At 28.4% G+C, this 15485-nt stretch overlaps 1 long non-coding RNA gene across 1 annotated transcript; it reads right to left on the minus strand.

Annotated features, from left to right (window-relative positions):
• Positions 1-5653: 5653 nt before the first annotated feature.
• LOC139424987 (uncharacterized) lies at positions 5654-14435 on the minus strand. Its single transcript, XR_011636137.1, has 2 exons — positions 13753-14435; positions 5654-5989 (listed from the first exon to the last, which is right to left on the minus strand). It is a non-coding gene; the product is annotated as an uncharacterized lncRNA (long non-coding RNA).
• Positions 14436-15485: the final 1050 nt, after the last annotated feature.

Below are 15485 nucleotides of genomic sequence, written 5' to 3' on the forward strand. Positions count from 1 at the left end.
TGTAGGTTTCTATCTTGATGGTTCAAAAGGATGACCTCAAATATGCTAATTAGTTAGTGCAGACGATATTTTAAGTTACGATGTCAGACACAAAAACGTACTTTCTCTGAATAAACATACATTTTCTCCCCGAATGTGGATTTCTGACCCTTAAAATATAGGGTAGCCAAACTTGGAAATATGGTTACCATACTTTGGTCAGGAGAGCTATCCAAAATTTGAACCCTTTATTATTAATTTTAATTTTTGCATATTTAGCTATATTTGGAGAACTTTTTAAGCGAATTGAAAAAATTTTGTAAACAGTTATAAAAGACTCGATCGAAGCTGTAAAATCAAAGCCTAAAAATTTTATTATATTTACAACAAGTTGGGTAAATTTGATTTTAGTGTGAAATCCTCAATCATCATATTAATGAAGTAAAAACAACGTTAAAAACACAAATAAATTTTAAATCGATATCTTTTAAATCGATTCAAATTTTCTTTTCAAAGGAGATTAAAAAGGAAACAATCTTTGCTTTTTGGTCAGAAATCAGCTCAAAAAATGCCTGTTGCCTACAAAATTTCAGATATTTTTCTATTAACTATTAAAACACAAACCTCAATGGGCAATCACACTACTTTATTTCATTCCTTTTTATAGCAACGGTGTAAAATTAGGTACTGCTCTCTTGAATTGTCTCGATGGCTATCTTAAATTACACATTCGCAGCGATGACATAGCTTGGCTATTTTTTTTGGCTTCTGCCCCCTCCCACACACACAAATTTATGATCCAATCTTTCTGAAATTTTGTCCACCCCTCTAATTTGAGGGTCAGAAATACAAATGTACATAAAAAATATATGTTTAATTAGAGAAGTACATTTTTCTGTCTGATTTTGTAATTTAATTAATAGCTAGTAGTACTAACTAATTAGCGTATTTGAATTCACCCCCAGGAACCATAAATATTGACACTTAGTACGCAAAAATCCAATCATTAGAACGAAAGTTACTCAGGGGGATATCTTTTTTATTTTGCGCACTGTTCATTCCTGTACAACTCAAAAGAGGAGGAGAGGGTAGGGGACCAAGAGATGGAACTGTCTTCTTCCCAGATTGCGTATTCGAACGTTGCGATGGCAAAATAGCAAGGTAATAGTGTGTGTGCTTTTCACAGCTACATAAGATATGTTTGAAATTGCGCAACACGTCTCATTTTGTTTAAATTTTGAATTAGTTTTAAAATATTTAAATGGTTTACTAGCGGTTACTAAACTAACTAAAATACTAACGGTTTTTCGGGTGTTTCTATGTAGTGGAAAAACTAATCACAGTAAAATTATAATATTGTGCAGTCGAGTTCTTTTAAAACTGAAAGATATAGAAACGTTTGACTTTTTTTAAAAAAAAGAAAAAAAATTTCTATTTGAATTAGTCTAATAAAATGTTTTTGTTTAATGCTTCCGCCCTTAAACAAGCACTCTAATAAAGGTCTGAGTTCAAGAATTTAGTCATACCTATATTTGATGTCCTTCCTCTGCAGGCTTATTTACCTATTTTTTCGTAGTCTTCAAAGCATGCTTTGTCAACGGGTAAATTTTGCATTCCGTTAAGCAAGTAACATTAAAAATCGTCTTTACCATTGGTAAAATTTCTGCTGCAGACTTCAGCTAAGTTCAGAGCAAAAATTTGAGGGCAAGCGCTCAAGCGCTGCACAGTGACTTGAGAGGAGACGAAAATTAGTTTCGTGAAATTGACTGTCGCAGAACTCACAGAATGGTTGGAAAATTTCCTCAGTGACCACGCATACAAGCTGACTGCCCTGCCACATTCCAACCGGTTCGAACACGCTGTGACGTGCATTCGCTTGGCAGTAAAATCAGTGACATTGCTTTTCAGACAAATTCTGTAAATGCAAAGTATAATGCATAAGAGGGTTATACTATAAGCAACGTGCTTGAATTTTGTCAAGATCGACTGAATATTCATAACAAGTCTTATAAACATGGGAAAAGCAAGAGATTTGCTCTAAAACCAGAGTGATTGTCTCACGTCAACAAGGCTTATGCATCATAAATTTAAATATCAGTTTAAATTATTTATATCTTTAAATTGCACTAACATTTATGTAAAGGTCAAAAATAATTATGCGGAATAAAATAACCAAAAAAAAGTTTTATATGTGTTATATTTAAAAAAATTTCAGTGAAGAATTAACTAATTGAAAATAATTTTAGTCATTCGTTAATTGCCTGGAAATATTCTGGATGAGCAAGTTTTTATGCTTGTGTGTGTCAAAATTTAAAGAATCTCGTAGTAAAATGCCTAAAATAAGCGTGGGCAAAAACGTCTAATTTAATAATATGAAAATCAACTCATACTCAAATTTAGAAAGGTGTTTATATGAAAAGTGTTATTAAGTGCACAGGGTGTCCCGTAAATGTTGCGACAAACTTCTAGGGGAAGAAGGGAACATCATAAGGAATAAGAATTACCTTATTACCAAGGAAAACATGACCGAAAATGTTATCGTGTGCCGCTAAGGGCGCTTTCCTGTAAAATTATTTTTTTTTCCTAAATTTTTTTTAAATTAAAAAAATTACGAAAAATATAGATAAAAATAAAACTTGATAAAATAGAGATAAAAGTAAAACTTTTTTATTCAAGAACTTACAGAGGTTAAGGGTTTTGATCACTGAAAAGAAAACGCTAAAGATTGCGAAGGAGTGTTCGACTCAAAATTTATAAAACGAGGTAAAACGTAAATTTTGTTTTATGAAAAATTATATCTTTTGTATGAATTTCTTCCGAAAATTGACAAAGTTAATAATAGTAAAAAAAGAAGAAAGAAAAAAAACAAGGGAACTGCTGCAACTTTCTCGTGTAAGCATACAAGACGGTTTTGAAATTTGTTTAGTTTGGTTGACTGGGGAGGGGGGAGGTGGTCGACAATAACCAAAAGCATACTTACGTCATACTTGAATGGCCCTGGTTATCAATTTTAATATTAACTTAAATTCTAATTAATATTCGCCTTTTGTAGTTTTAAAGTTATTACTGGTTAAAACTTAATGAAAAGCAATACTTTCGCCTTTAGAAATTATTTGCCTTAATTTTTTCCCCCATAATCAGTCATTATAAAAAAATTTATTAATTTCTGAATTAGAGTAAAATCGAAATTAAAATAAATTAAAACGATGTTATTTCTGACAGGATTGTTTTTCAATCCTTATTTTAAGTCAGTAATCACCGATCACAGGAAGCACTTTACTGATTCTGAATATGATTTAGACCAGAGGTCGCCAAAGTGGTCTACATAGACCGCCAGGGGTCTATTTAACATAAGCGGGGGTCGATCTGAGCCAGGGGGTCGATCCGAACCGGAAGGGTCAATTGGTCGATGGATTATCAGTATTTTTCAGATATGTGACAATTAGAAATAAAAGAAGAAGACTTGGAAATATATACAGGTAATCTTCAAAAATTGAGCGACGATTTTAAACTGCGTTTTGTTGATTTGGAAAACATTGACATCCCTGATTGGATTATTGTGCCATTTTCTGCTCAAATTGAAAACGTGGACATCAACCTGCAAGATGAGCTTGCTGAATTATTATGGGGATTTGAAGCAAAGACGCTTTTTAAAAATTTAACAATAAGCAAATTTTGGACAAATATAAATATAATGCAAAAATATGTAAGACTTTACGAAATAGCTCAGCCATTTATGATAGCATTTCCAAGTTCCTATATGGTTGAAGCCGGTTTCAGTCACGTAAATTCAATCTTAACTAAGAACAGAAATAAATTAAATGTGGAGTTTCGAGGGGATTTAAGATTAAAATTGACCAATTTTGAACCCAATATAACGAACCTTGAAGAAAAAAAAACACCAGGCACACCCATGTCATTGATTAAGAAGCAATAAATCCGTAGTTACTTTACTTATTATTTCTACTTACTTATAATTACTTATTATTTCATAAATATTAAGGTATTTATATTTCAACATTAATATATTTTTCATAAAACTATTGTTACACTATGTACTATTACTTTAATAAATGTTCAAAATCATAAAATAAATGTACAAACACAGTATCTAATAGAGTTTTATTTTAATTAGCAGAAAATTACTTTTATGGGGGTCGATGGAGATTTCGAAAAATTATGTAGGGGTCGATGATCAAAAAAGTTGATTTTGTAAAAATGATTCTGTATATTTTACGTATGAAGCAAATTTACCATTTAAATTTAGGTTCTCCTTTATTTACGTAAATTTTACTTATTTTGAATGACTTTTTTTTGTTGCTATAATTCGACGTTTCTGTTGTTCGGAAACTTTGCGAATTCTTAGCAAAATTTAAAGGTGAAACTTGAAATTGATGGTTCCCTGCTATCTGGGTAATTCTTGTTATTTTTTTTTTCCAATTTGTAAAATTGTGTTCTATATTTTGAGCGTAAACTTCTCAAAATAGGAACGAAAAATTAACTTAAGTTACTTTAATGCACATCTCTACGATCATGCCCGACAGCGTTTCCCAAACTTATGACTTTTGTGTACCCTTTCTAAATTTTTCGTAACGCTGTTTACCACTAAGAAAAAATGAATGTATTTTTTGCAATAAAAATGCTGCACAAAAATTGAAAATCGCAACTGGCAGTTATTGTTAACTATTTATTAACTGTTAACTCTGCAAAGAATAGCCAATAGAAAAATACGTATTCGTAAATTTTCATAGCTAGCTTTATTTTTAAATAAAATTTTTTGAAATTTTCTTTTGTTGCAAGATATTTCGCATAAGAACGCTACCCCCTCTAAACTATTCCCGTACCCCTGGGAGTACGCGTGCCACACCTTGGGAAACACTGATGTACGAGGTCAATTTTACTGCTGTTCTCCCACAATGTTATCTATTATCCTCTCGCTATCTGTAACAACGAAACGATGGGGGATTGCAACAATATGACAAGTTTCGTTGAAGTTACTTATTCTCCCTTCCTTTCGAGAAAAATTTTTGGGTAGTACCTTATAAATATTATTTAACTTCAATAAATATTGTATTCAATGTCTGATGTTTCATAAATTTGTTTAATTTTAGATTCTTTTGTTTATATTTTTTTAAAGCTAATTCCAGATTTTTTCTTTTCTTCATTTTTTTCTTCTATATGTTAATAGTTAAAAAAACTGTGCTTATGTGAATGTTTTAGATATCGGTAATGAGTGTAAAACATTAGAACTACAGAAGAGTATATAAGTATACAGAAGTATACTACAGTTTCTTACAAATTTTTTTTTTAATGGACGAAGAAGTTAGCACAATTTTGCTTAGCTAATCAAATTTCATAAAGAAACAAAAATTATAATTCTTGAGAAGTTCAAAAATTTACTGTGCAGCAATTTATTTATAATTATTTTTAACATCGCTTTAAATCACGTTTAACTTAAAGGGAATACTTTGAATAATTTCCATTATGACTTAATAAACGATTACTTTTGGCTAAATTCCCAGGTTACTTATATCAATCAGATCAAGGCATCCGCACTATTTGATCCGGCCTGTTCTTGTCTTCTTTAAGTCATACTTGTCTCCTAAATCTTATTTTTGTTATATGAAATTCATTCCTATTTTGAACATGCTTAATGACAATTCAAAGACTCAGATTTCGCTTACAATTGTTTTATTGATTTCCATAATAAAAAATGGTATATACAAATGGCAACAATACTGATAAAAGGCCTTTCTGAAAACCCGAAGATCTATCTCATTTCATTTATTTAGTTTCTGGTGTTTGATTTGTTTTTCTTCTGAGATCCACACACGCAGCGGCAGTGTGAGCTGCCATCGTCTGTACATTTCCATCGGCAGCCAGGCTCTCGAATGCAACTGGTTCGATACTCTCTAATTTCTCTAGGTTCTGCCTCTCTTACTCTCGATACTAGAGATGAAAAAAAAGTGGATGGGGGAGCTGGTTGCTGGTCCTCTTGATCACTGCATACCTGAAAATTAATAATTATTGTAATAATAATAATGATGATGATGATAAGGATAATAATGATGATGTGATGATAATAATAATAATAATAAATTAACAAGAAGAAAGCCTGAAATGCGTCTGGTAGAAGTAGTGCAGGAAGGTTATGTAAAATTATGTATAAGCGTAATTTGAAGAGCCGTAACAAATAATCATTTTTCAAACACTGCCATAATAGATTTTTTTTTTTTTGAAAAGCTATCATAGCAGAAAAATGAATCAGAGTATGAGGGGAAACCAATAATATCTAAATATGAATGTGGATTAAAAAAAAAATATGATCAGCTTCCAGGAGGTGACTTTAATTTTTGCTTCACCTTACAAAAGTAGCAATATATTTCCAAACGTGCTTTTGACAGTTTCTGGTATCAATTGAGTTGTCATTCAATACATTTTAAATTAATTTAAAAATTTCAAATTTGGTGATCTGATTTTCGTCATCAAAATGACAATTGGTACCAGAAGGGATTTTTCTCTTGTATGTTATATTGTAATTATTTTTACTTGCAGAGTGACTTTTTTTCTTATTTATCTTTAAAATTAATTAAGAAGCTAGTTATCAGATGATGCTACTAACTAAGAAAAGCTATAAAACAATTTTTCTCTAAAAAATACCACTTTCGAATATATTATCATTCGCTGTAAGAAATATCAGATCCAAATAACGGCAGTATCGGCACCGCCGAGTGCCAGTTCTTTACATCGTAAAATCCATTTTTCACGGAACCATTTTTACGGAATCCATTGTTACGGAATTAAAATTCTGATAAACCATAATTTTTGTAGTAATAACTACAGCAAAGATATTAAATTTTTGTAAATATTAAATAAATATTGTTGCAAAATTTACGGTATAATATTTTACGGTAAAAATGGATTTTACTGATAATGCGCCTAAAGTACCGGTACTTTATACCGTAATTTGATCCGGACAGTTAGAGCATAAAACTAACAGACATCCATAAAAATATTTTAATTACAATTGCTTGATTCATAGCCAAAATATTGTTTTACTGTTCTTCCAATTAACAGCAACATCTAAACTTCCAATTTGAAACTTAATGAGAATGAATTACCCAGTTTCTTTATTAAATTGTTTATTTAATCTGACCCCATTTTTCAAGTCTTCAGCTATTATTTCGTACAGCCGGTGTATAATCATTTGCTTATATTAATTCGATTTCATAATACAAGAAGTTAAAATAAAGTAAAAAGAGCAATATGGGTCGTAAACTAATATTCAAGTGAGGAAAAAACAACAAAAATTATCAAAATTTATGAAATTTCTGTCGAGGAAGGTGGGATTAAGAACACAAAAACTAATTAGATCACCACTTGAAACTTTAAATTGTTTTAACTAGTCGCACTTCACTTCCTTCGAACATCAAACAGGTTTTGTTATTTTCAATTTGGTCTCTCTCTTTAATGATTCGTCATATTTTGATAGAATTTTTTCTCTTGCTTGTACACTAATTGGCAACTCCCTAATGTAGCAGCATTAAAGGGCAGTAGAAAGGGAATACTCTTTAGTTTTATTTAATTGCTTAAAAAGTGTTTTAAATTTGTCCAATGTTTTCAATCAATGTATATTCTTTTTAGTAAATGGCCTTCTCGATACCGAAAAAAAGAGGTTGGGTGTATTTTCCACTATCTATCATTTTCCTATTTAATTGGATGAGGAGACTTCAACTGAAAGAAAATCGTTAGCCTGACGTAAAAATTGGAAGAAAAAAAAACTGGAAGCAAGGTACCGATTATGTAATTATTTTAAATGAAATTTTGTAAACATTTTAGCTAATTTAGTTTACCAATGTTCAAAAAAAAAAAAAAAAAAAAAAAAAAAAAAAAAAAAAAAAAAANAGTTTATTCTATTCTTATAGACTGTATGATTGCGAGATATTTTATTCACAATTGTTACCATTGTTGTAGGAAGTTGTAGTAGATTTCGATGAAAGTAAAGATATAAAATTTTTGTTACATTAAGTTAGAAAATGTTCACCTTTTAAGGTTAAACAGCTCAGTAAATAGAAAGGCAACGAAATACCGACAGGAATATTTTACGCCAATAAATGTTATAAATTCATGCTGCTAAAAAATAATAAATTTTTATTAATCAACCAAAACTAAGTAACATTATGCAATTCATTGCTTTTTAGATGATGACGAATGCATTTTATTTTACATTAGCTGCATCTTCAATTTTTTTAAATGGTAGTTACACATTTTTTCTTTGAAAATATGTCAAATTAAAGAAAAACAGCAACTTATTCTAAAAGAAGTAATTTGTGATCTAGGCAGAAAGTAGGAAGCGATTGTAGATATGCACGTTTTTTTTTCTTCTGTATGTATGAGTAGTTTTTCAAGAAATTTAAAACTTAATATACCTCAAAAACTTCTGAACACAAATTAAACAATTAAACACATGCATGCATTTATCAAAAGTAAATATATTGATATTTATTTAATATCAAGAAATTCAATAAATAACCTAATGAAAAGATATCAACGTGTCTCAAAGGATGGTATTTTATTCCAATTTTTTTTAAAGAAAATGTAAGAGAGAAACCATTGTATTTCTGTGGAAAAGAAACAAAGTCCCCTTTATATGAAATAGTTCTTTTCTAAATAAATAAATAAAATAATAATAATTTACATCAATAAAGTAGGAATTTTCGTTATTAAGCTTTCTGCTGAATCATATTAAGGCTGAACTTCTTATTTTAATGATATGCAGAATTTACATTTTTATACATTAATCATTTTTGTCCATTTTGGTAGTTCGTTTTCAGTAGTTTAAGTTTTGTAATTACTAAAATATAAATCAATCATGGAAATTTAAAGCACAAAGCTGCAGAACTGACATCAACAGCATTGCCTAAAAGACTAATCATCCATTTCAAAAACAACTTGATAAACAAATTATACTTAATAACAAATATCTCCAATTCATAGAATAATAGTTTATTATTTATTATACCTGTTTACAGGTCTTTGTTATAGAAAACCACAAAATATTTTCAACCAAAGTAATTAATCGTATATTTGTTTTATTAAAGTTAAATTGCGCATTTATTAATTTGAATTGTTGGAAAACATTTTCTAATTAGAAAGAAATGCCGAGGCAAAAGGGATTTCTTCTTTCGAAATTAAGCTCTTAATAAGATTGTTGTGGCTGCTAGTAAACAGTAAACAGCTCTCATTTCTCTGAGGGAAGTTGTAGGAGGTATTTAAATTATTTTTTTTCTTATTTCTGGATATTGTGTCAGGAAATGATTAATTATAGTCTCTCGGAAAATGTTTGGTACTCCTAGATTTAATGGAGTTTCTATTGATCGATAAATCCCGGAGAAAAATCCTATTATATAAAGGATAAAAAATAAAACTTTCTGAAATAATGGAAGTTAAATTAAGTTGTTTTTCTTTGTAGTGATTATAAAAAGTGCATTTAAAAGGAATTGGTTGTTAAAGTAATTATAAATCGAATTAAGCAATGTGCTTTTAATGTTTTATATAATAAAAATATGTTGTGGGCTGCACAATATATTGTACATAACTACTTTTTAAAAAATGCAATCACATTTCATAGTTTTTATAAAGTTTTATATTAGAGTTAAATATTTTATCATAGTTTTTATAATGTTTATTACTTAAAATGTACTAACTAATGCAAAAAAGTTTATTAATATAATATATGCAATAAAAAGTTATATGGTAACATATATGTTATTATATCATATTTTTTATTAGTTTTATAGTATATTTTTGTTTTTAAATATAATAAGAATAGTTCATTTATATTGATAAACTTTTTTTAGCTGAAATGCTAAATTAAGAAATTACAAAGCCACAGGGATAGATAAACTCAAACATAGGCCCTATGCCCACCAAATTGCACAGTTAGTAAGCGTTTACAATTTTTTTTACTAAAGGTACATAGTAATTTATTAAATTTGAACATTTTTATTTGTTTAAAGTTAAGAGAACCTCATGACGTTGAGAAATGCATAGGGTGTTCCCGAATGATCATCTTTAATAGATCCCAGATAATCATCTTTAATCCCAAATGATCATTTTTAATAGAATTCATGGCAAAAATCAAGTCAAAAAGTACACATAGGAGGACTCAAATATATTCTCAAGCGAGAAATATCAAGAACCCTACTGAATGTTAGAAAATCACTACCGTGGACGGCGGGACTCAAAACACTAATACCTGTATGATTGCCGAGTGGAAAGAAAGGGGTTGAAAGACGAAAATTAGGAGCACCTTCAAGTTTCATCACGCAATCAAACTGGTTTGATTTAGCGATTCGTAGGAGTTGAATGATGTCTTTGCTTGTTAAAATAATAATTCATTAAGTCTAATCTGCGTGCTTTCTTGAATTCATTTTTTAGAAGGATTCTGAAAATATATATTAAATCTGGTTACTAAAGAAAACTTTTCTTAATTAAAAAAGTGGTATGAATTTTGTTAAGAAATTAAAATCTTCATTTTGCGAATGATTTTTTAAATTAATTTTTTTTAAATCTTATTGTTGTGTAAAAAGTGACAGTAAAAATTTTAAATATTTGGAGCAAAGTAGACTGAATATTATTATAAAAATTCTGAAAACCAATAATGAGGATGTAAATTATGATAAAATATTTAAAGCAGAGTATAAGAAGCTGTCATTCTGTTTTCAATAAGAATATTATATAATTAAAAAAATTCATCATGTGAAACGGTATTAATTTCATTTACTAATTTATTATCAAATTCAGAATTTTCTCAATAGTTTGGAATTCAACTTTAAGGTTTTGATTTTTTTTTATAACATTTTAGTACGATTTTTGTACTTTAAAATTTTTTTCTTGACAAATGATTGTTTAGTTTTCTATAACGTATACAAACATTACTAACATAAATTTTACATTGGTAATTTTTATCATCTGAAATAATTCTGAAATACTAAATCAAATATCGTTGTAAATTAAGATGTGGTTTTAAGATAGGATCTTCGCGTTTTGTTTAACATTGAACCAGTGTTTTATATTTCCAGCTTCTTTTATCATTATATTTTTACTTCAAAAATTACAATAGAGAATATAATTAAGCTCGGAAATGCTATAAAATATTAAATTGTTTGCAACTGTGTTTAAATCTTGTAAGATAAGATCAAGTATAAAGATATTATATTCGCGTTTTATTTAACATTGGAATAGTATCGTATATCCATCATCTCATATCCATTGCATTTCTATTTCAAATAATGTGCAAGTAAATATATATATGCTATAAAATAGTAGTGAAATATTAAATTGGATCTAGAAACATAAAATGTAATTTCAAGATATTATATTCGTGTTTTGAGTAATGTAGAAACGTTGTTGTATTTTCAGCATACATACATGTTGCCGTTGATAAAATTGATACGTGTTGCCATTGATAAAATTTGAAAGAAAAGATTACTAAAAGGGTAATTTATTTCGAATCACGAACTATAAAACTTAAGGACTGTCCGCTCTGACGTCATCACGACGCTTTTCTAAAAGTTTCTTGTGGACATACGGGGGCCCCTGCACCCTCTAATAACACTTTAAAGAAACGGTTATTGGTATGATAGATTTATACAGTTAAGATTCTACGGTTATAGTTTTTTTAAAAAGGTTTTTATGAAGAACGTTGATTATATTTGCTGCACGACAGAATAATATGTACTTCCCTATTGTGATTAGTTCTAAAGTTTAGTTTTTTTGCTTAATTCCAATAAAAATTATTGAATAACAAAAATTGAATGTAAAATATTGATATAATTGCTCGGATTTATCTTAGTGTTTCGAAATTACTCATATTGTGCATTTGGCAAACAGTTATCAGGCAAAAATTTATGTACAAAATTTTTTAATCATTTTAAATCTTTTAGATTTTAGTTCGATAATATGTAAAATGCGTTTCTCATATTTTTATTTACTCTTGTTTATTTAATTCTGTCATATAATTAATTCTTCAAAAAACAGAGAACAAAAAAAAATCTGCATAATTAAGTTTTCTGGAAATTATTCTTCAGTTTAAAAGGAGTGATTAGTAAAAAGTCGTTCAGATAAAGATAAATATGTATTAGATTAGACTTGGAAATAAATTTAAGGACCAGAAAAATGGTTAGAAATTAAAATATTCAAGATAAATCGTAATTTACTTTGCAAAATGAACTTTTATCTCCATTAACATACGACATCCTTAAATCGAGTAACATTACATTAACATCTGAGCATTCCATGAAATTAAAATAAAGCAAATAGCCAAACGATTACAAAGAACTTCATAAATTCAATTAAAAATAATGAAAGAAGACGATAAACTCATCAATCTAAATATTATTTAAGCTTTTTGCCTAAAGGTGAAGCTAAAAACGTTATGGCCAATGTGTATGGCCTTTTTTTTCGCATATTAATAATAAAAAAAAAAAAAATAAAAAATAAAAAAACGCGTCGGCTTTTTATATTCTTTAGCATTAGAGTGGAAACTCTTTATATATTTCTTTGTGGAAGAATGAAACAAAAGTTCCAACTTAAATTCTTTATGTTATTTTTGTTGAAGTTGAAAAAATTATAAAAACTTTTCCACAAAGAAAAATTTAAGTAAATTTTTAAAAAAATAAATTATAATAAATTTAAAAATAATAAATATTCAAATAAATTTTAAAAAAAATGTGTTAAGGTTTAGAGGGAAAACTTATTCCTACAATTACATTTTAATATAATAGTAACTGAGTTCTAATTAATTAAAAAGTAATTAAGCACAATTAGCATTTTCCTTCTAGACATGACGAAAAAATGTTTCCTAGTCAGTCTTGAAAATCTAAAAAGTTTTCATTATTAATGAAATGCTTAAAAAGTGTTTTCAGTCACAATTTTTTTTTCTTTTGTAAAAAAAGGGTACATAAATGGGTGCAAAAAAATAATAATAATATGAGCTAATAATGTGTTTTTAGAATTGTTTTATAAAAGCTGCCGTAGGTACAAAATAACTGCATCATATATTATAAAAGTGCTTGTTTATTTCTTAAGTTACGGAAATATTGTTAATTTTTTCTTAAAATCGCATAGATCAAATAGTGTCTTATACAACTGGGGAGATAATAAGTATCATTTAATAAATCAAATATATAGTATCACATCAACTATGGCATACGTTCTTTCGCTATAAAATTTTTTTTCTATTCAAATTCAAAATAATATTCAATTTAAAACAAATTTATTACATTTCTAAAGTTTAAAAATAACAAAACAAAAAATTTTCAGCGTTAGAAAAAATAGTTAAAGCAATATTCCTTATATTCTATACATTATTTAAATTCATATTACATCGTATAATTTCTTTGATGCATATCACCTTCTAATAAAATTATTCTTTGATTGCAAAAATTTTAATTAGCGCAAGAAAATCTGATTACTGGTATGCAGAAATGAAAAATCTAAATTGTATACAGATTAAATAAATAAAAACTTAAAGTGCAGTAAATTTTTCATCTTCTTTGTTCGAATAATGTAATTTTTGCACCCAGTAGTAATTGTTTATTAAATGAAATTAATAAAGACATACTTATAAACTTCAATAAGCAGTTCAATGTATTCGAGTAAGATAGTAAGCTTATTTAATTTTTCGAAATAAATTTATTTAATTAAATAACCTTAAGCAATTTAATTTCTAAAAATGTATGAAATCTGGAAATATTTCTTTATACTTACTAACAATACGGAATAATAGAGAACAACTAAACACAAAACTCCTTTGATCATTGCCATTTTGCAGACGATTTCAAATGAAGACGTTGATGCCAGACGATTTCAAAAGAAATAATCCTCTTTTGTTGAGAATAATAGGATAATTGCAGCTGTGCTTTAACTTAATACTGGATAGTTTTTCTCGTTTTTATATATTTTTTAAATGATTCTAAGCCTTGACTCCAGGAATATCGTCCGTCTGCCTTGCTTGAAAAAAAAGAGGCCAAGTTTCTGACGTTGAGTGATGCGAACATAAACAAATCATGTATGGCAAGTTGGTTGATCTTATCTTCCATTTAATCCTTTCTTTTTATCATTCTAAATTTCATAGTGCGAACATATGGTCTCGATTTGAAATCTAAGGTCATGTTGAGTTTAGAAAAATAACACAGAGTAATGCTGCAAAAAATGAAGAAGGAAATATTAGTCATCAACTGAATTTCATATCTGAGTGTCTTTTTAGATGAGAATAGATTTTGGTACTTTTTCGGATGATGCGTCGGCCAAACAGAAACAAAATGTAAATAATATTGCGTTTAATTGTTTTGATGACTTTAACTTTTTCGCAATAGTTTGCCAATTTTTAAAATATAAATACTAACATCTTTTTAAGTTATAGAAGATTTTCGAGGTATATGTCATGATAATACGCCAATGATTTCAGATAGTACTGGCATAAAGTGACATATCAAGAAACATGTATATCGAGATAATATCGATATCGAAAAAAGATATATTAAGATAACAGCTACATAAAGAAACAGCTATATAAAGAAACAGCTATATCAAGATATCGTGCAAAGATATATGCTATTATCACATCATGCCTATCTGTTGTCATCATGGCATCTATATATGTCTAGATCCATAATACTGTTTTGAGGTTTTTACAGGGTTATTCATAATTCCCTCCTCCTGTAAACGCCATTTTTCTTTACTACAACTGGCTTCAGTGGTACATGTTACTGCCATCTACCGGCAACTGCTTAAATTAAAACTTGAATACTTTCGGGATAATTTCATATCTTCTTTTTTGCCATATTCGTCTTTGTTTTTTAACTATAACGCTTCGAAACCCCGGAGGGAATTATGAATAACCCTGTATATAGTTGTGTTTCGGTGTTTATTTTAAATTAAATTATTTTCTCTAAATGTTTTTCAAGTTTATGACAGAAGAATGTATGAAGATGAATTAGAGCTCAGATATGACGATAAAATAAAGAACCGAAGTAAAATAATGTAAGGTATGAAACAATAGAAATGAAATGAAACGTTTGTGTAAGTCTTTTTAAAAAGAAGAATCGTTTGTGCTAGCATTAAGACTGCAATACTGTTCGGCAGCAAATCGAAGTTACAATTTAAAAAATAAAATATTATTTTTAATGATAAAATAATTTGTTTTGTTCTTCGTCTGTGTTAATTTTAAGTATAATGTCTGAGCTTCAGCATTGAGGCTATTCGACTAGTGCTGTATTTGTTGAATTAATATGGTTAGTAAGTTGGTTTTCAGATTCGTAATGCAGAACTTACTCTTATAATTACCTTCTAAATTTGCTTTTTAGATTTTCATGGCTCGAACGGGACCTCCAGCGCGTACCTTTCAGTATAAATCTCAGTATTAAATGTTCTAATAAGTATGTCGATAGTTTGTATTTTGGTTGACTTAAGATTTTAAAATAGGTTTAGTTTTACCATTA

This window comes from Parasteatoda tepidariorum, chromosome 2, assembly GCF_043381705.1.
Source record: "Parasteatoda tepidariorum isolate YZ-2023 chromosome 2, CAS_Ptep_4.0, whole genome shotgun sequence".
In the NCBI taxonomy this organism is placed as follows: domain Eukaryota; kingdom Metazoa; phylum Arthropoda; class Arachnida; order Araneae; family Theridiidae; genus Parasteatoda; species Parasteatoda tepidariorum.